The sequence below is a fragment of the Pseudophryne corroboree genome, chromosome 4 (assembly GCF_028390025.1).
Source record: "Pseudophryne corroboree isolate aPseCor3 chromosome 4, aPseCor3.hap2, whole genome shotgun sequence".
NCBI lineage: Eukaryota > Metazoa > Chordata > Amphibia > Anura > Myobatrachidae > Pseudophryne > Pseudophryne corroboree.
The window spans coordinates 23,758,262-23,778,261 of record NC_086447.1 but is presented as its reverse complement, the minus strand read 5'-3'; the positions used below and the strand labels follow the sequence as shown (position 1 = coordinate 23,778,261).

At 40.0% G+C, this 20,000-nt stretch overlaps 10 non-coding genes across 10 annotated transcripts in view; all 10 read right to left on the bottom strand.

The window, feature by feature from the left end:
- TRNAS-AGA (transfer RNA serine (anticodon AGA)) overlaps window positions 1-60 on the bottom strand; it is an 82-nt gene extending 22 nt beyond the window's left edge. Inside the window, exon 1 of the tRNA in view lies at window positions 1-60. This exon is cut by the window's left edge and continues 22 nt beyond it. This is a non-coding gene — a tRNA (tRNA-Ser).
- A 239-nt stretch (window positions 61-299) lies between these two features.
- Window positions 300-389, bottom strand: TRNAY-GUA (transfer RNA tyrosine (anticodon GUA)). Its single transcript is given in 2 exon segments — window positions 300-335; window positions 353-389. It is a non-coding gene; the product is annotated as a tRNA-Tyr (tRNA).
- A 1,223-nt stretch (window positions 390-1,612) lies between these two features.
- Window positions 1,613-1,702, bottom strand: TRNAY-GUA (transfer RNA tyrosine (anticodon GUA)). Its single transcript is given in 2 exon segments — window positions 1,613-1,648; window positions 1,666-1,702. It is a non-coding gene; the product is annotated as a tRNA-Tyr (tRNA).
- A 902-nt stretch (window positions 1,703-2,604) lies between these two features.
- TRNAS-AGA (transfer RNA serine (anticodon AGA)) lies at window positions 2,605-2,686 on the bottom strand. The gene has a single exon. It is a non-coding gene; the product is annotated as a tRNA-Ser (tRNA).
- A 239-nt stretch (window positions 2,687-2,925) lies between these two features.
- On the bottom strand, window positions 2,926-3,015 carry TRNAY-GUA (transfer RNA tyrosine (anticodon GUA)). Its single transcript is given in 2 exon segments — window positions 2,926-2,961; window positions 2,979-3,015. It is a non-coding gene; the product is annotated as a tRNA-Tyr (tRNA).
- A 902-nt stretch (window positions 3,016-3,917) lies between these two features.
- TRNAL-CAA (transfer RNA leucine (anticodon CAA)) lies at window positions 3,918-3,999 on the bottom strand. Its single transcript has one exon. It is a non-coding gene; the product is annotated as a tRNA-Leu (tRNA).
- A 1,231-nt stretch (window positions 4,000-5,230) lies between these two features.
- Window positions 5,231-5,312, bottom strand: TRNAS-AGA (transfer RNA serine (anticodon AGA)). Its single transcript has one exon. It is a non-coding gene; the product is annotated as a tRNA-Ser (tRNA).
- A 239-nt stretch (window positions 5,313-5,551) lies between these two features.
- On the bottom strand, window positions 5,552-5,641 carry TRNAY-GUA (transfer RNA tyrosine (anticodon GUA)). The gene is given in 2 exon segments: window positions 5,552-5,587; window positions 5,605-5,641. It is a non-coding gene; the product is annotated as a tRNA-Tyr (tRNA).
- A 12,825-nt stretch (window positions 5,642-18,466) lies between these two features.
- TRNAY-GUA (transfer RNA tyrosine (anticodon GUA)) lies at window positions 18,467-18,556 on the bottom strand. Its single transcript is given in 2 exon segments — window positions 18,467-18,502; window positions 18,520-18,556. It is a non-coding gene; the product is annotated as a tRNA-Tyr (tRNA).
- Window positions 18,557-19,459: 903 nt separating this feature from the next.
- TRNAS-AGA (transfer RNA serine (anticodon AGA)) lies at window positions 19,460-19,541 on the bottom strand. Its single transcript has one exon. It is a non-coding gene; the product is annotated as a tRNA-Ser (tRNA).
- Window positions 19,542-20,000: the final 459 nt, after the last annotated feature.

Here is a 20,000-nt window from a genome sequence, read left to right as displayed (position 1 = left end):
TGCGCGGGGAAACCCCAATGGATTTCTAGTCCATCGCCTTAACCACTCGGCCACGACTACCTCTCAAGCAATGTGATGTTTTCACAAAAGTTTCTCTATGGGTTGAGCTACTTCATTTCAGGCTGTGAGGATGACTGAAGTAATATTGTATCAGAGATGATTTCCATGGGAAGTTAATCCTGACCACAGTGACCTGCGTTAATGATTTTTAAAATATAACTTGGAGAATGCTTTATACTTGGTATAGTTTTGGGTTTGTAAAATGTCAGTACTGACATCTAAGTTTATCAAAAGCTTCATCTTTCGAGCTGGAATTGAACCAGCGACCTAAGGATTTCTGTACCAATCTCCTCTACAGTCCTCCGCTCTACCAGCTGAGCTATCAAAGGATTCCATGATCGTACAACTGTGATATTACGTGCTATTAAAATGATTGAGTGTTAATTTTAACCATTATCAACTTTCCAAGTAAAATGAAAAATGATTTGACTACACAAAAGAGATTCAACTACTTATTCCTGTGTTGCTTTATCACACAAATTGTCATGTTTAATCATTTGGAAAATATCACTAATAGTTTGACTTATATTTGTGCAATTACTATCAACTGGCTGCAGAGCTAGTTTGGAAAGCACTTTCAATAGATTTTTTAGTGTAGCCAAACTTACATCAAGATTAGAGATGCTTGAGCCTATCAAACCTTCTACACTCTTTTAAATTTTGCTTGTTTTGTAAACTAATCAAGTGTTCCAGGAATGATGGGGATATTCCATTGTTTGTTCTGATTTGACAATTCATTTTGGACAACGAGCGGCCATTTTGAGCTAGTGAAGATAATTGTGCTACATGAGAGTATGCACAGACAATTATTTTTCTTTTTTTGAATTGAAGCACAATTTTTAATAAAGGAGAGGTTAATTATATAATAATTAGCACTGAAAGTCATCTGACACGATTTGAAAGTAAAATGTTGTGCATTGAAAGTAACCAAAGCTCTTTTTACTTTGAGTGGACATCATTTTCTTTCAAATGAATTTGATATTTTGCTAAATGTACAAAACTTTCTAACAAATTTGACATTCAAAATGCATTTGTAATTAATAAATGCTACTTAGTATGGCTGCTGAGATTCCTGGGCTCAGTCTCAAGTAGAGGAGGAGAATGACGGATAGAGAAAGAGAGAACAGGCAGGCATCCTAAAGATTTTGATGTGCCAGTTCCTGACTCACCCTGAGCAACACTGGTTTCAAGCTTTTAGTAAATTTTCTGAAAAATAAAACAACCATGTTGTTGTAGTCGGTAGGGTTTGAACCTGTGCGGAGAAACCCCAAATGATTTCGAGTCCATCGCCTTAACCACTCGGCCACGACTACCTCTCAAGCAATGTGATGTTTTCACAAAAGTTTCTCTATGGGTTGAGCTACTTCATTTCAGGCTGTGAGGATGACTGAAGTAATATTGTATCAGAGATGATTTCCATGGGAAGTTAATCCTGACCACAGTGACCTGCGTTAATGATTTTTAAAATATAACTTGGAGAATGCTTTATACTTGGTATAGTTTTGGGTTTGTAAAATGTCAGTACTGACATCTAAGTTTATCAAAAGCTTCATCCTTCAAGCCGGAATTGAACCAGCAACCTAAGAACTTCTGTACCAATCTCCTCTACAGTCCTCCGCTCTACCAGCTGAGCTATCAAAGGATTCCATGATCGTACAACTGTGATATTACGTGCTATTAAAATGATTGAGTGTTAATTTTAAACATTATCAACTTTCCAAGCAAAATGAAAAATTATTTGACTACACAAAAGAGATTCAACTACTTATTCCTGTGTTGCTTTATCACACAAATTGTCATGTTTAATCATTTGGAAAATATCACTAATAGTTTGACTTATATTTGTGCAATTACTATCAACTAGCTGCAGAGCTAGTTTAGAAAGCACTTTCAATAGATTTTTTAGTGTAGCCAAACTTACATCAAGATTAGAGATGCTTGAGCCTATCAAACCTTCTACACTCTTTAAAATTTTGCTTGTTTTGTAAACTAATCAAGTGTTCCAGGAATGATGGGGATATTCCATTGTTTGTTCTGATTTGACAATTCATTTTGGACAACGAGCGGCCATTTTGAGCTAGTGAAGATAATTGTGCTACATGAGAGTATGCACAGACAATTATTTTTCTTTTTTTGCATTGAAGCACAATTTTTAATAAAGGAGAGGTTAATGATATTATAATTAGCACTGAAAGTCATCTGACACGATTTGAAAGTAAAATGTTGTGCATTGAAAGTAACCAAAGCTCTTTTTACTTTGAGTGGACATCATTTTCTTTCAAATGAATTTGATATTTTGCTAAATGTACAAAACTTTCTAACAAATTTGACATTCAAAATGCATTTGTAATTAATAAATGCTACTTAGTATGGCTGCTGAGATTCCTGGGCTAAGTCTCAAGTAGAGGAGGAGAATGACGGATAGAGAAAGAGAGAACAGGCAGGCATCCTAAAGATTTTGATGTGCCAGTTCCTGACTCACCCTGAGCAACACTGGTTTCAAGCTTTTAGTAAATTTTCTGAAAAATAAAACAACCATGTGGTCGTAGTCGGCAGGGTTTGAACCTGCGCGGGGAAACCCCAATGGATTTCTAGTCCATCGCCTTAACCACTCGGCCACGACTACCTCTCAAGCAATGTGATGTTTTCACAAAAGTTTCTCTATGGGTTGAGCTACTTCATTTCAGGCTGTGAGGATGACTGAAGTAATATTGTATCAGAGATGATTTCCATGGGAAGTTAATCCTGACCACAGTGACCTGCGTTAATGATTTTTAAAATATAACTTGGAGAATGCTTTATACTTGGTATAGTTTTGGGTTTGTAAAATGTCAGTACTGACATCTAAGTTTATCAAAAGCTTCATCCTTCGAGCTGGAATTGAACCAGCGACCTAAGGATTTCTGTACCAATCTCCTCTACAGTCCTCCGCTCTACCAGCTGAGCTATCAAAGGATTCCATGATCGTACAGCTGTGATATTACGTGCTATTAAAATGATTGAGTGTTAATTTTAACCATTATCAACTTTCCAAGTAAAATGAAAAATGATTTGACTACACAAAAGAGATTCAACTACTTATTCCTGTGTTGCTTTATCACACAAATTGTCATGTTTAATCATTTGGAAAATATCACTAATAGTTTGACTTATATTTGTGCAATTACTATCAACTGGCTGCAGAACTAGTTTGGAAAGCACTTTCAATAGATTTTTTAGTGTAGCCAAACTTACATCAAGATTAGAGATGCTTGAGCCTATCAAACCTTCTACACTCTTTTAAATTTTGCTTGTTTTGTAAACTAATCAAGTGTTCCAGGAATGATGGGGATATTCCATTGTTTGTTCTGATTTGACAATTCATTTTGGACAACGAGCGGCCATTTTGAGCTAGTGAAGATAATTGTGCTACATGAGAGTATGCACAGACAATTATTTTTCTTTTTTTGCATTGAAGCACAATTTTTAATAAAGGAGAGGTTAATTATATAATAATTAGCACTGAAAGTCATCTGACACGATTTGAAAGTAAAATGTTGTGCATTGAAAGTAACCAAAGCTCTTTTTACTTTGAGTGGACATCATTTTCTTTCAAATGAATTTGATATTTTGCTAAATGTACAAAACTTTCTAACAAATTTGACTTTCAAAATGCATTTGTAATTAATAAATGCTACTTAGTATGGCTGCTGAGATTCCTGGGCTCAGTCTCAAGTAGAGGAGGAGAATGACGGATAGAGAAAGAGAGAACAGGCAGGCATCCTAAAGATTTTGATGTGCCAGTTCCTGACTCACCCTGAGCAACACTGGTTTCAAGCTTTTAGTAAATTTTCTGAAAAATAAAACAACCATGTGGTTGTAGTCGGCAGGGTTTGAACCTGCGCGGAGAAACCCCAAATGATTTTGAGTCCATCGCCTTAACCACTCAGCCATGACTACCTCTCAAGCAATGTGATGTTTTCACAAAAGTTTCTCTATGGGTTGAGCTACTTCATTTCAGGCTGTGAGGATGACTGAAGTAATATTGTATCAGAGATGATTTCCATGGGAAGTTAATCCTGACCACAGTGACCTGCGTTAATGATTTTTAAAATATAACTTGGAGAATGCTTTATACTTGGTATAGTTTTGGGTTTGTAAAATGTCAGTACTGACATCTAAGTTTATCAAAAGCTTCATCCTTCGAGCCGGAATTGAACCAGCGACATAAGGATTTCTGTACCAATCTCCTCTACAGTCCTCCAATCTACCAGCTGAGCTATCTAAGGATTCCATGATCGTGCAACTGTGATATTACGTGCTATTAAAATGATTGAGTGTTAATTTTAAACATTATCAACTTTCCAAGCAAAATAAAAAATGATTTGACTACACAAAAGAGATTCAACTACTTATTCCTGTGTTGCTTTATCACACAAATTGTCATGTTTAATCATTTGGAAATTATCACTAATAACTTGACTTATATTTGTGAAATTACTATCAACTGGCTACAGAGCTAGTTTGGAAAGCACTTTCAATAGATTTTTTAGTGTAGCCAAACTAACATCAAGATTAGAGATGCTTGAGCCTATCAAACCTTCTACACTCTTTTAAATTTTGCTTGTTTTGTAAACTAATCAAGTGTTCCAGGAATGATGGCGATATTCCATTGTTTGTTCTGATTTGACAATTCATTTTGGACAATGAGCGGCTGTTTAGAGCTAGTGAAGATAATTGTGCTACATGAGAGTATGCACAGACAATTATTTTTCTTTTTTTGCATTAAAGCACAATTTTTAATAAAGGAGAGGTTAAGGATATAATAATTAGCACTGAAAGTCATCTGACACGATTTGAAAGTAAAATGTTGTGCATTGAAAGTAACCAAAGCTCTTTTTACTTTGAGTGGACATCATTTTCTTTCAAATGAATTTGATATTTTGCTAAATGTACAAAACTTTCTTACAAATTTTACATTCAAAATGCATTTGTAATTAATAAATGCTACTTAGTATGGCTGCTGAGATTCCTGGGCTCAGTCTCAAGTAGAGGAAGAGAATGACGGATAGAGAAAGAGAGAACAGGCAGGCATCCAAAAGATTTTGATGTGCCAGTTCCTGACTCACCCTGAGCAACACTGGTTTCAAGCTTTTAGTAAATTTTCTGAAAAATAAAACAACCATGTGGTCGTAGCCAGCAGGACTTGAACCTGCGCGGGGAGACCCCAATGGATTTCTAGTCCATCGTCTTAAGCACTCGGCCACGACTACCTCTCATGCAATGTGATGTTTTCACAAAAGTTTCTCTATGGGTTGAGCTACTTCATTTCAGGCTGTGAGGATGACTGAAGTAATATTGTATCAGAGATGATTTCCATGGGAAGTTAATCCTGACCACAGTGACCTGCGTTAATGATTTTTAAAATATAGCTTGGAGAATGCTTTATACTTGGTATAGTTTTGGGTTTGTAAAATGTCAGTACTGACATCTAAGTTTATCAAAAGCTTCATCCTTCGAGCCGGAATTGAACCAGCAACCTAAGGATTTCTGTACCAATCTCCTCTACAGTCCTCCACTCTACCAGCTGAGCTATCGAAGGATTCCATGATCGTGCAACTGTGATATTACGTGCTATTAAAATGATTGAGTGTTAATTTTAAACATTATCAACTTTCCAAGCAAAATGAAAAATGATTTGACTACACAAAAGAGATTCAACTACTTATTCCTGTATTGCTTTATCACACAAATTGTCATGTTTAATCATTTGGAAAATATCACTAATAGTTTGACTTATACAGATGTGTCCACGATTACCTTTCTGAAAAAAGTATCATGGCCTGCCATTCATGGCACGAGATAAGCCTTCCTCCTAATATATACATGGCAGGCCATGTGTAAGTCGTTTGAAATATAGTGCAGTACCACTTTTCAGACAGCCGGTGGCATTTTCAGAAACTGAGTAAGCAGAAAGTCTGAGAGAAAGATTCTAGAGGGGTAATTCAGACCTGATCGAAGCATTTTTGTTAGCAGATAGGCAAAACCATGGGGGTCATTCCGACCTGATCGCATGCTAGGTTTTTTTGCTGCGGTGCGATCAGGACAAAACTGCGCGTGCGTATGCACTGCAATGTGCATGCGCGTCATACGGGTACAAAGCGGATCGTTGCTGAGCGTTGAATTTAATGAAGAGCCGATTCGCACAGCCGATCGCAAGGAGATTGACAGGAAGAAGGCGTTTGTGGGTGGCAACTGACCGTTTTCTGGGAGTGTTTGGAAAAATGCAGGCGTGTCCAAGCGTTTGCAGGGCAGGTGTCTGACGTCAATTCCGGACACGAACAGGCTAAAGTGATCGCCCAAGTACACAGATGTTCAGATGTCGCTATCGCCCGGCGATTAAGATCCTGCATGCAGGATAAATCTAGTCAGATCGTCTGTCAGGGCCAGTGTTCACTCAGCACTCATCGTTGACACATCGCTGTGCAGCGCTGTATGCTGAGCGATCTTGCTGAGCCAGCTGCATGTAATTGGAATGGGTCATATTGTCGACAATAAGAAGGTCAACAGTCATTAGGTCGACCAATATTGGTCGACAGGCCATATGTCGACACATCAGAAAGGTCAACATGGTTTAGGTAGACAGTATTGAAAGGTCGACACAAGTAATAGGTCAATATAGAAAGGTTGACACAAAAAAGTCGCAATGAGTTTTTCATGATTTTTGGTGGCTATGTCGACATATGTCGTCATGGACATCGTAAAAGTGTATGGCGTCCCTCGCATGGGGGAAGCTTCAAGCTGCCAGCACCGCTGCCTGTCAAACAGTGTGACGCTTCTTCCAACCAATTTTTGATCATTCTCTGCTTTAAAGTGTGGTGACACTTTGGGAAGGAGCACAATTCAGGGCAGCTTTTCCAGGCGCCTGTGTGATAGGAGTCCCCTACGCCCTTTTTTGTTCTGGTACAATGCTGCCTATATGTTTGCAAAAATCTCTTTCCTTATGATTTATGATGGGCTGATGGGGAGTTCATACAAACTCAACACAGAGATTTGATATGAAAATTATGATACTTATTAAAAGGCACTACTTGTCATTTTTTGCAATTGTTTGATTGTTAAGGTGTGAGTATAGAGAAGCCAATTCTCTCAAAGTATTGTAACGAGGTAATACATCTTTGAGAGAGTTTTTGATATTTCAATATTGAGCCTAATTCAGATCTCCAATAATTTATACTAAAACACAGCACTTACAAACCACCAAAAACTGTTGAATATTTTCTGTATACCAGATTCCTGCAACTCCCACAGGTGGTACTGTCCCACCAATTAATTATTATAAACACAAAGATAGCAATTACTATCAAGTAAGTGCTAATTCAGATCTGTTCGCTCGCTAGCTAATTTTTGCAGCGCTGCGAACAGATAGACGCCGCCTATAGGGGAGTGTATTTTAGCTTTGCAAGTGTGCGAACGTGTGTGCGTCCGCTCTGTATAAAAACAGCTTGTGCAGTTTCTGAGTAGCTCTGATCTTACTCAGCTGCTGCGATCACTTCAGCCTATTCAAGCCCGGAATCGACGTCAGACACCCGTCCTGCAAACTCCTCGACATGCCTGCGTTTTTCCAAACACTCCCAGAAAACGGTCAGTTGACACCCACAAACGCCCTCTTCCTGTCAATCTCCTTGCGATCGGCTGTGCGAATGGATTCTTCGCTAGAACCAGTGCACAGCAACGATCCACTTTGTAACCGTACGACGTGCCTGCGCATTGCGGTGCATACGCATGCGCAGTAGTTACCTGATTGCTGCACAGCGAAAAACGCTAGCGAGCGAACAGATCTGAATTAGGCCCATATTTCGTTATGATATATTGGATTACCGTATCAAAAAGTTTGTGATTACAAATTTTGATTACTGTACCAAAATTTTATGATTACAATTTTTACATGTCGCCATGTCGCTTTGTGAGATGATCTATTTTAATTGTGAATATTAAAAGTTATATTTTATTAATCATTTTTGACAAGTGTGCCCCAGGACAGACTTATAGGAGGTATATTTACTAAAAATCGTAAATTTTCGTATTTTGGTTGAAGGTTAAACACGAATGACATCGGGAGTGATAATTTGCAACTTTTGGGCTTTTTTACGCCTCATTTACTATGCTGTCGTATTCTGCATTGTCGTGTTTTCCGATGTCGATGTCATTCGTAATGTCTGGCAGTCTTTTACGGGAGTGATTAGTAAAACACTGCCGGACTTAACACAATGAATCCCGGCCAGATCAGCGTAATCCGTGCAGGGCTTCATTGTGTACCTTAAAAGAAGTGTGGACAGTGTTAAAAATCCCCCCAAAAAATTGCGTGGGGTCCCCCCTCCTAAGCAAAACCAGCCTCGGGCTCTTTGAGCCGATCCTGGTTGTAAAAAAAACTCAACACAGAAATTTGATATGAAAATTATGATACTTATTAAAAGGCACTACTTGTCATTTTTTGCAATTGTTTGATTGTTAAGGTGTGAGTATAGAGAAGCCAATTCTCTCAAAGTATTGTAACGAGGTAATACATCTTTGAGAGAGTTTTTGATATTTCAATATTGAGCCTAATTCAGATCTCCAATAATTTATACTAAAACACAGCACTTACAAACCACCAAAAACTGTTGAATATTTTCTGTATACCAGATTCCTGCAACTCCCACAGGTGGTACTGTCCCACCAATTAATTATTATAAACACAAAGATAGCAATTACTATCAAGTAAGTGCTAATTCAGATCTGTTCGCTCGCTAGCTAATTTTTGCAGCGCTGCGAACAGATAGACGCCGCCTATAGGGGAGTGTATTTTAGCTTTGCAAGTGTGCGAACGTGTGTGCGTCCGCTCTGTATAAAAACAGCTTGTGCAGTTTCTGAGTAGCTCTGATCTTACTCAGCTGCTGCGATCACTTCAGCCTATTCAAGCCCGGAATCGACGTCAGACACCCGTCCTGCAAACTCCTCGACATGCCTGCGTTTTTCCAAACACTCCCAGAAAACGGTCAGTTGACACCCACAAACGCCCTCTTCCTGTCAATCTCCTTGCGATCGGCTGTGCGAATGGATTCTTCGCTAGAACCAGTGCACAGCAACGATCCACTTTGTAACCGTACGACGTGCCTGCGCATTGCGGTGCATACGCATGCGCAGTAGTTACCTGATTGCTGCACAGCGAAAAACGCTAGCGAGCGAACAGATCTGAATTAGGCCCATATTTCGTTATGATATATTGGATTACCGTATCAAAAAGTTTGTGATTACAAATTTTGATTACTGTACCAAAATTTTATGATTACAATTTTTACATGTCGCCATGTCGCTTTGTGAGATGATCTATTTTAATTGTGAATATTAAAAGTTATATTTTATTAATCATTTTTGACAAGTGTGCCCCAGGACAGACTTATAGGAGGTATATTTACTAAAAATCGTAAATTTTCGTATTTTGGTTGAAGGTTAAACACGAATGACATCGGGAGTGATAATTTGCAACTTTTGGGCTTTTTTACGCCTCATTTACTATGCTGTCGTATTCTGCATTGTCGTGTTTTCCGATGTCGATGTCATTCGTAATGTCTGGCAGTCTTTTACGGGAGTGATTAGTAAAACACTGCCGGACTTAACACAATGAATCCCGGCCAGATCAGCGTAATCCGTGCAGGGCTTCATTGTGTACCTTAAAAGAAGTGTGGACAGTGTTAAAAATCCCCCCAAAAAATTGCGTGGGGTCCCCCCTCCTAAGCAAAACCAGCCTCGGGCTCTTTGAGCCGATCCTGGTTGTAAAAAAAACTCAACACAGAAATTTGATATGAAAATTATGATACTTATTAAAAGGCACTACTTGTCATTTTTTGCCATTGTTTGGTGGTTAAGGTGTGAGTATAGAGAAGCCAATTCTCTCAAAGTATTGTAACGAGGTAATACACCTCTGAGAGATTTTTTGGTATTTCAATACCGCATACTGTATATTTCGCTATAATACATTGGATTACCGTATCAAAAAGTTTATGATTACAATTTTTACATGTCGCCATGTCGCTTTGTGAGATGATCTTTTTTAATTGTGAATATTAAAAGTGAAATTTTATTAATAATTTTTGACAAGTGTGCCCCAGGGTAGACTTAAAGTCTCCTTTTGTCTTTACCTCCTATGTAAAGATTTTCCATTTATACAGTTTATTGTACTATTTTTTTCTGGGAGCACCACCAACCAAGTGCCAGGAGTAATTGATCCTTTACAGTGCATGTGCTACTTTGTGAGTAAGAGACTGAACACAAGTCTCAATACAACATCAATTAGCATTAACATAAGGCAGGGGGAGGGCAATGGAAACCTAATTAGTTGTCTGTCTTGGGACGGTGCACTGGGCCTGATGTACTAAGCTTAAAGTTTATTGAACTATTTTTTCTGGGCGCACCACCAACCAAGTGCCAGGAGTATTTGACCCTTTATTGCCTTTATGTTGGTTTTTTGAATTTCTAACTAATCATAGTGTGAACCAAACACAGGTCCTGTGCGGTTTTAAAAACCTCTCTTTTTACCTGTCTAATTAATATGCATGTGACCTGAGCATTGTGTCGCAATAAAGAACACTACAAATACACCATTGTACACTCATTATAATGTGCGGAGTTTGTATATTCTCCCCGTACTTGAGTGGGCTTCCTCCGGGTACTCCGGTTTCCTCCCACAATCCCAAAATATAGTGATAGGTTAATTGGTTCCTAACAAAATTAACCCTTGTGCAAATGTGTGTGTGTACATGTGGTAGGTAATATAGAGTGTAAGCTCCACTGGGGCAGGGACTGATGTGAAAGGCTGAATATTCTCTGTAAAGCGCTGCGGAATATGTGTGCGCTATATAAATTACTGGTAATAATGTAAGACACATACACCTAGACATCAGGTGAGCGCAGATATCACCACCCCTGAAACTACATAATACTACCATGAGCCTGGAAAGCTCATTTCATACCGGCTGCTCCCAAAAAAGGAAACAACTACTCACAGCAGCAAATGGTCGACATGGAAATGGTCAAAACACACATATGGTCAACACAAGGTTTTGGGAATTTTTTCATATTTTTTTACTTTTTCCATCCTTGTCTATCCATGTCACAAATCATAACCTTTAGTATCCTTGTAGTGAGCAAAGCATTTAATGTACGTCTGGGCACCAGGCATTGGGGGTCATTCTGAGTTGATCGCTCGCTGGCTAATTTTAGCAGCCGTGCAAATGCTATGCCGCCGCCCACTGGGGAGTGTATTTTAGCTTAGCAGAAGTGCGAACGCATGTGCAGCTGAGCTCTGCAAAAACAGTTTGTGCAGTTTCAGTGCTTGCGATCACTTCAGCCTATTCGTGTCCAGATTTGACATCACACACCCGCCCAGCGAATGCCCGGCCACGCCTGCATTTTTTCAGACACGCCTGCGTTTTTCCAAACACTCCCTGAAAACGGTCAGTTGACACTCAGAAACGCCCCCTTCCTGTCAATCTTCTAGCGGGCGCCAGTGTGAAGGAAAACGTCGATAGAACCTGTGCAAAACCACAAAGGGCTATGTACCCGTACGTCGTGCGTGCGCATTGCGGGGCATATGCATGCACAGAAATGCAGATTTTTAGCCTGATCGCTGTGCTGTGAACAACGGCAGCTAGCGATCAACTTGGAATGACCCCCTTTATGCAGGTCTGTGTGTTCTCCCCTCCCCCAACAGAATGACAACAATCAGGCACAGTGCACACAGCTCAAGCAATTCCCATCCCCCTCCCTCCCCGATCACAGCAGTGGCAGCTCTGTGTGATAGCAATTACTTTACACAATCACAGTGCACACAAAATAACTCATATTTTTTAAATGGACCAATGGGAAAGAATTATGCTGCGCTATGTAAGAAACTGTAAATAAATAGTTATGATGTAATATTTCTTAAACTGGAACCAGAATTCAACAGTGATTATGAGGGTGATAGGTACTGTATATCCCAAGTACATAGATGTTAAGTTGTCGCAATGGTGCGGCCAATAAGATCCTGCATGCAGGATAAATCTAGTCAGATCTCCTGTCAGGGCCAGTGTTCACTGGCCCTGACAGATCACTCAGCACACATCGTTGACACATTGCTGTGCAGCGCTGTGTGCTGAGCAATCTTGCTGAGTGATCTAGCATCGCTCAGATCGCTCAGCACAGTCACCCTGTGTGTACTGTCTGTGTAGGCCCTTTTATACAGTAGATGCTGTGATGCCCACTCCCTACTCTCCTATAAAGCATGGCACAGGCTCCCCTCACAGCCAAGAGTGCATTTCCTGAGCATTTTACATTATTTGACCAGTTATGAAGGAAGCTGAATCAATTATATTTTTAAATACATACCATATTTGTTTATTGCAAGGAACAAGAAATGTATAAAAAAAACTTTTGATATTGTAGCTGCATAGACTAAAGTTAGAAGCTTAAAACACTTAAATTGGAATTGAATTATTCATTTCAAATCCCAGGCCATCCCCAGACAGGATATATGCTATCTATACTCTCCAAGGAATCTACTTCAAAGGCCTCACACACTGAGATTTTCACACCTACTGTACACAATTAGGAATTGGACTCTAAAGCTATGGCATGATTGCTACTTTCCTGTGTTTAATTGGCCACTCACTGTAGTCTGTAAACAGATCTTTATTAATATGGGGTAATATTTTCTTTATTGTGCAGCTCCTTTATGGAGAATGTTTTTTAGCTTGTGTTTTGCTGTGTGGCTGCTAACATTACAATAAACTATCATTGTAATAGTAAACCACGTTTTCAATGTCATTGTACAGTAATGGCTGTAAAAACCCACTGATCGCTGTAGGTCAGCAACAGACTTACTTTGTGACAGAAGCTAGATTTTTTTTCAAAATTTTGAAGCACCCACCCATAGCCATGTTTTTGAAGTACCCAAGCACAGGGTTCTGTTCAGGGAGGAAGGGAGTAGGGGGAAGGGAGAAATTTGTAATGGTTACTGATAGTCAGAGGGAGAGGGTTAGAGTCATATGGAAAGAGAAAGTAAAAGGGAGAGAAACACTGAGAGACAGAGTTAGGGGGAGAGCGATAGAGTCAGGAGGAGAGAGCAACAAAATCAGGGGACAGAGACACAGAGAGAGATAAGGGGAGAGAGATAGAGTTAGATGGTGAGAGACAAAGTCAGATGGAGAGAGAAAGTGAGACAGTCATGTGAGAGAGATAAAGTCTAGGAGAAAGAAAATTAGAGGGTGGTAGACAATGAGAGACAGAGTTAGGGGAGTGCAATAGAGTCAGGAGGAGAGAGCGACAAAGTCATGGGACAGAGACACATAGAGATAGTTTAGGGGCGAGAGATAGAGTCAAGATGAGAGCAATAGAGTTAGAGGGAGAAAGACAAAGTTTGATAGAGAGACAAAGTGAGACAGAGTCATGTGAGAGAGATAGTCAGAGGGAGAGAGATAAAGTCTAGGAGAAAGAAAATTAGAGGGTGGTAGACACTGAGAGAGTCAGGAGGAGAGCGATAGAGTCAGGAGGAGAGAGTGACAAATTCAGGGGTCAGAGACACAGAGAGATAGTTAAAGGGAGAGAGATAGAGTCAAGGAGCGAGAGTGATAGAGTTAGAGGGAGAGAGACAAAGTTTGATGGAGAGACAAAGTGAGACAGAGTCATGTGAGAGAGATAAAGTATAGGAGAAAGAAAATCAAAGGGTGGGAGACACTGAGAGACAGAGTCAGGGGGAGAGCGATAGAGTTAGGAGGAGAGAGTGACAAATTCAGGGGACAGAGACATAGAGAGATGGTTAAGGGGAGAGAGATAGAGTCAAGGAGAGAGAGCAATAGAGTTATAGGGAGAGAGACAACGTTTGATGGAGATAAAGAGCCATATGAGAAATAGTCAGGGGGAGAGAGATAAAGTCTATGAGAAAGTAAATCAGAGGGTGGGAGAAACTGAGAGACAGAGTCAGGGGGAGAGCAATAGAGTCAGGAGGAGATAGTGACAAATTCAGGGGACAGAGACACAGATAGTTAAGAGGAGAGAGATAGAGTAAAGGAGAGAGCGATAGAGTTAGAGGGAGAGAGACAGTCAGATGGAGAGAGACACTGAGACATAGTCATGTGAGAGTGACAGAGTCAGGGGGAAGGAGATAAAGTCTAGGAGAAAGAAAATCAGAGGGTGGGAGACACAGAGACAGAGTTAGGGGAGAGCAATAGAGTCAGGAGTAGAGAGTGACAAAGTCAGGGGACAGACACAGAGAGATAATTAAGGGGAGAGAGATAGAGTTAGAGGGAGAAAGAAAGTCAGATGGAGAGAGAAAGTGAGACAGAGTCATGTGAGAGAGATAGAGTCAGGGGAGAGAGATAAAGTCTTCTTGAAAACCAAAATCAGAGGGTGGGAGACACAGAGACAGAGTCAGGGGAGAGCGATAGAGTCAGGAGGATAGAGCGACAAAGTCATGGGACAGAGACACAGAGAGACAGTAAAGGGGAGAGAGATAGAGTCAAGGAGAGATAGAGTTAGATGGAGAGAGACAAAGTGAGACAGTTTCATGTGAGAGAGATAGAGTCAGAGGGAGAGAGATACAGTCTAGGAAAAAGAAAATTAGAGGGTGGTAGACACTGAGAGACAGAGTCAGGGGCAGAGCGATAGAGTCAGGAGGAGAGAGCAAAAAAATTCAGGGGACAGATTACACAGAGATAGTTAAAGGGAGAGAGATAGAGTCAAGAAGTGAGAGTGATAGAGTTAGAGGGAGAGAGACAAAGTTTGATGGAGAGACAAAGTGAGACAGAGTCATGTGAGAGAGATAAAGTATAGGAGAAAGAAAATCAAAGGGTGGGAGACACTGAGAGACAGAGTCAGGGGGAGAGCGATAGAGTTAGGAGGAGAGAGTGACAAATTCAGGGGACAGAGACATAGAGAGATGGTTAAGGGGAGAGAGATAGAGCCAAGGAGAGAGAGCGATAGAGTTATAGGGAGAGAGACAAAGTTTGATGGAGATAAAGAGCCATATGAGAAATAGTCAGGGGGAGAGAGATAAAGTCTATTAGAAAGTAAATCAGAGGGTGGGAGAAACTGAGAGACAGATTCAGGGGGAGAGCGATAGAGTCAGGAGGAGATAGTGACAAATTCAGGGGACAGAGACACAGATAGTTAAGAGGAGAGAGATAGAGTAAAGGAGAGAGCGATAGAGTTAGAGGGAGATAGACAGTCAGATGGAGAGAGACATTGAGACATAGTCATGTGAGAGAGACAGAGTCAGGGAGAAGGAGATAAAGTCTAGGAGAAAGAAAATCAGAGGGTGGGAGACACAGAGACAGAGTTAGGGGAGAGCAATAGAGTCAGGAGTAGAGAGTGACAAAGTCAGGGGACAGACATAGAGAGATAATTAAGGGGAGAGAGATAGAGTTAGAGGGAGAGAGAAAGTCAGATGGAGAGAGAAAGTGAGACAGAGTCATGTGAGAGAGATAGAGTCAGGGGAGAGAGATAAAGTCTACTTGAAAACCAAAATCAGAGGGTGGGAGACACAGAGACAGAGTCAGGGGGAGAGCGATAGAGTCAGGAGGATAAAGCAACAAAGTCATGGGACAGAGACACAGAGAGACAGTAAAGGGGAGAGAGATAGAGTCAAGGAGAGATAGAGTTAGATGGAGAGAGACAAAGTGAGACAGGGTCATGTGAGAGAGATAGAGTCAGAGGGAGAGAGATACAGTCTAGGAAAAAGAAAATTAGAGGGTGGTAGACACTGAGAGACAGAATCAGGGGCAGAGCGATAGAGTCAGGAGGAGAGAGCAAAAAAATTTAGGGGACAGATTACACAGAGATAGTTAAAAGGAGAGAGATAGAGTCAAGGAGAGAGAGCGATAGAGTTAGAGGGAGAGAGTCAAAGTTTGATGGAGAGACAAAGTGAGACAGAGTCATGTGAGAGAGAGAGAGAGAGAGAGAGAGTCAGAGGGAGAGAGATAAAGTCTAGGAGAAAGAAAATCAAATGGTGAGAGACAGAGTCAGGGGGAGAGCGATAGAGTTAGGAGGAGAGAGTGACAAATTCAGGGGACAGAGACATAGAGAGATAGTTAAGGGGAGAGAGATAGAGTCAAGGAGAGAGCGATAGAGTTATAGGGAGAGAGACAAAGTTTGATGGAGATACAGAGTCATGTGAGAGAGAAATAGTCAGGGGGAGAGAGATAAAGTCTAGGAGAAAGAAAATGAGAGTGTGGGAGACACTGAGAGACAGAGTCAGGGGGAGAGCGATAGAGTCAGGAGGAGATAGCAACAAATTCAGGGGACAGAGACACAGAGATAGTGAAGGGGAGAGATAGATTAAAGGAGAGAGAGCGATAGAGTTAGAGGGAGAGAGACAGTCAGATGGCGAGAGACACTGAGACAGAGTCATGTGAGAGAGACAGAGTCATGGGGAAGGAGATAAAGTCTAGGAGAAAGAAAATCAGAGGGTGGGAGACAAAGAGACAGAGTTAGGGGGAGAGCAATAGAGTCAGGAGGAGAGAATGACAAAGTCAGGGGACAGAGACACAGAGAGAAAGTTAAGGGGAGAGAGACAGAGTCAATGAGAGAGATAAAGTTAGAGGGAGAGAGAAAGTCAGATGGAGAGAGACAGTGAGACAGAGTCATGTGAGAGAAATAGAGTCAGGGGAGAGAGATAAAGTCTACTAGAAAGACAATTAGATGGTGGGAGACACTGAGAGACAGAGTCAGGGAAGAGAGAGTCAGGAGGAAAGAGATACAGTAGAGTCAAAGGGAGAGAGTCAAACTTAGAGGGAGAAATACACATAGAGACAGTCAGGAGAGAGACAGAGTCAGAGTTGGCTGGTTGGAACAATATCATTCAATGTACAGTATGGACAGCTTTAGCAATGAATTCAAAGCAGGTCTCTTCCTCCACACCCCCTCCCTGATCACAGCCAGCAGTGGCTCTGTGTGCCCCTCCCTCACCATAATCGAAGTGAAAGTAATCCCAATACCCTGTTTGCCATTACTAAAAAAAATTTCCTCTGAACAAAGCAGCTTATATTTAAATTACATTTTTAAGAATTAAAATTTATATAAAAGTAAAGCTGCTTTCCAGGGGTTCGAACCTGGGTACTTGGTTTACTAAATCAAAGCATTAGTACACTAGACTACCTTGGTGTCTGGTAGTCATTCTTTATTTGTCCTCTTTCTGTAATTGGAAAAAATCTTTTCTAGACCAAATGTACTGTATGTGGAAAGCTACGTTACATGATGCACTGGCCACCCAGTGGTGAAACTATGAATTGTCATGGCTCAACATCACGGCAGAACAACACAATGAACTTATGTCCTGCCAAATTGACTGCCATGGCACTCTTTTCAGAAAGGTAATCGTGGACACATCTGTATTTGTGCAATTACTATCAACGAGCTACAGAGCTAGTTTAGTAAGCACTTTCAATAGATTTTTTAGTTTAGCCAAACTTACATCAAGATTAAAGAAGCTTGAGCCTATCAAACCTTATACACTCTTTTAAATTTTGCTTGTTTTGTAAACTAATCAAGTGTTCCAGGAATGATGGGGATATTCCATTGTTTGTTCTGATTTGATATTCATTTTGGACAATGAGCGGCCCTTTTGAGCTAGTGAAGATAATTGTGCTACATGAGAGTATGCACAATTATTTTTCTTTTTTTGCATTAAAGCACAATTTTTAATATAGGTGAAGTTAATGATATAATAATTAGCACTGAAAGTCATCTGACACGATTTGAAAGTAAAATGTTGTGCATTGAAAGTAACCAAAGCTCTTTTTACTTTGAGTGGACATCATTTTCTTTCAAATGAATTTGATATTTTGCTAAATGTACAAAACTTTCTTACAAATTTGACATTCAAAATGCATTTGTAATTAATAAATGCTACTTAGTACGACTGCTGAGATTCCTGGGCTCAGTCTCAAGTAGAGGAGGAGAATGACGGATAGAGAAAGAGAGAACAGGCAGGCATCCTAAAGATTTTGATGTGCCAGTTCCTGACTCACCCTGAGCAACACTGGTTTCAAGCTTTTAGTAAATTTTCTGAAAAATAAAACAACCATGTGGTCGTAGTCGGCAGGATTTGAAGCTGTGCGGGGAGACACAAATGGATTTCTAGTCCATCACCTTAACCACTCGGCCACGACTACCTCTCATGCAATGTGATGTTTTCACAAAAGTTTCTCTATGGGTTGAGCTACTTCATTCCAGGCTGTGAGGATGACTGAAGTAATATTGTATCAGAGATGATTTCCATGGGAAGTTAAACCTGACCACAGTGACCTGCGTTAATGATTTTTAAAATATAACTTGGAGAATGCTTTATACTTGGTATAGTTTTGGGTTTGTAAAATGTCAGTACTGACATCTAAGTTTATCAAAAGCGTCATCCTTCGAGCTGGAATTGAACCAGCGACCTAAGGATTTCTGTACCAATCTCCTCTACAGTCCTCCGCTCTACCAGCTGAGATATCGAAGAATTCCATGATCGTACAACTGTGATATCACGTGCTATTAAAATGATTGAGTGTCAATTTTAAACATTATCAACTTTCCAAGCAAAATAAAAAATGATTTGACTACACAAAAGAGATTCAACTACTTATTCCTGTGTTGCTTTATCACACAAATTGTCATGTTTAATCATTTGGAAAATATCACTAATAGTTTCACTTATATTTGTGCAATTACTATCAACTGGCTACAGAGCTAGTTTGGAAAGCACTTTCAATAGATTTTTTTAGTGTAGCCAAACTTACATCAAGATTAGAGATGCTTGAGCCTATCAAACCTTCTACACTCTTTTAAATTTTGCTTGTTTTGTAAACTAATCAAGTGTTCCAGGAATGATGGGGATATTCCATTGTTTGTTCTGATTTGACAATTCATTTTGGACAATGAGCGGCCCTTTTGAGCTAGTGAAGATAATTGTGCTACATGAGAGTATGCACAGATAATTATTTTTCTTTTTTTGCATTAAAGCACAATTTTTAATAAAGGAGAGGTTAATGATATAATAATTAGCACTAAAAGTTATCTGACACGATTTGAAAGTAAAATGTTGTGCATTGAAAGTAACCAAAGCTCTTTTTACTTTGAGTGGACATCATTTTCTTTCAAATGAATTTGATATTTTGCTAAATGTACAAAACTTTCTTACAAATTTGACATTCAAAATGCATTTGTAATTAATAAATGCTACTTAGTATGGCTGCTGAGATTCCTGGGCTCAGTCTCAAGTAGAGGAGGAGAATGACGGATAGAGAAAGAGAGAACAGGCAGGCATCCTAAAGATTTTGATGTGCCAGTTCCTGACTCACCCTGAGCAACACTGGTTTCAAGCTTTCAGTAAATTTTCTGAAAAATAAAACAACCATGTGGTCGTAGTCAGCAAGATTTGAACCTGCGCGGGGAGACACCAATGGATTTCTAGTCCATCACCTTAACCACTCGGCCACGACTACCTCTCATGCAATGTGATGTTTTCACAAAAGTTTCTCTATGAGTTGAGCTACTTTATTTCAGGCTGTGAGGATGACTGAAGTAATATTGTATCAGAGATGATTTCCATGGGAAGTTAATCCTGACCACAGTGACCTGCATTAATGATTTTTAATATATAACTTGGAGAATGCTTTATACTTGGTATAGTTTTGGGTTTGTAAAATGTCAGCACTGACATCTATGTTTATCAAAACCACCATCCTTCGAGCTGGAATTGAACCAGCGACCTAAGGATTTCTGTACCAATCTCCTCTACAGTCCTCCGCTCTACCAGCTGAGATATAGAAAGATTCCATGATCATACAACTGTGATATCACGTGCTATTAAAATGATTGAGTGTCAATTTTAAACATTATCAACTTTCCAAGTAAAATAAAAAAATGATTTGACTACACAAAAGAGATTCAACTACTTATTC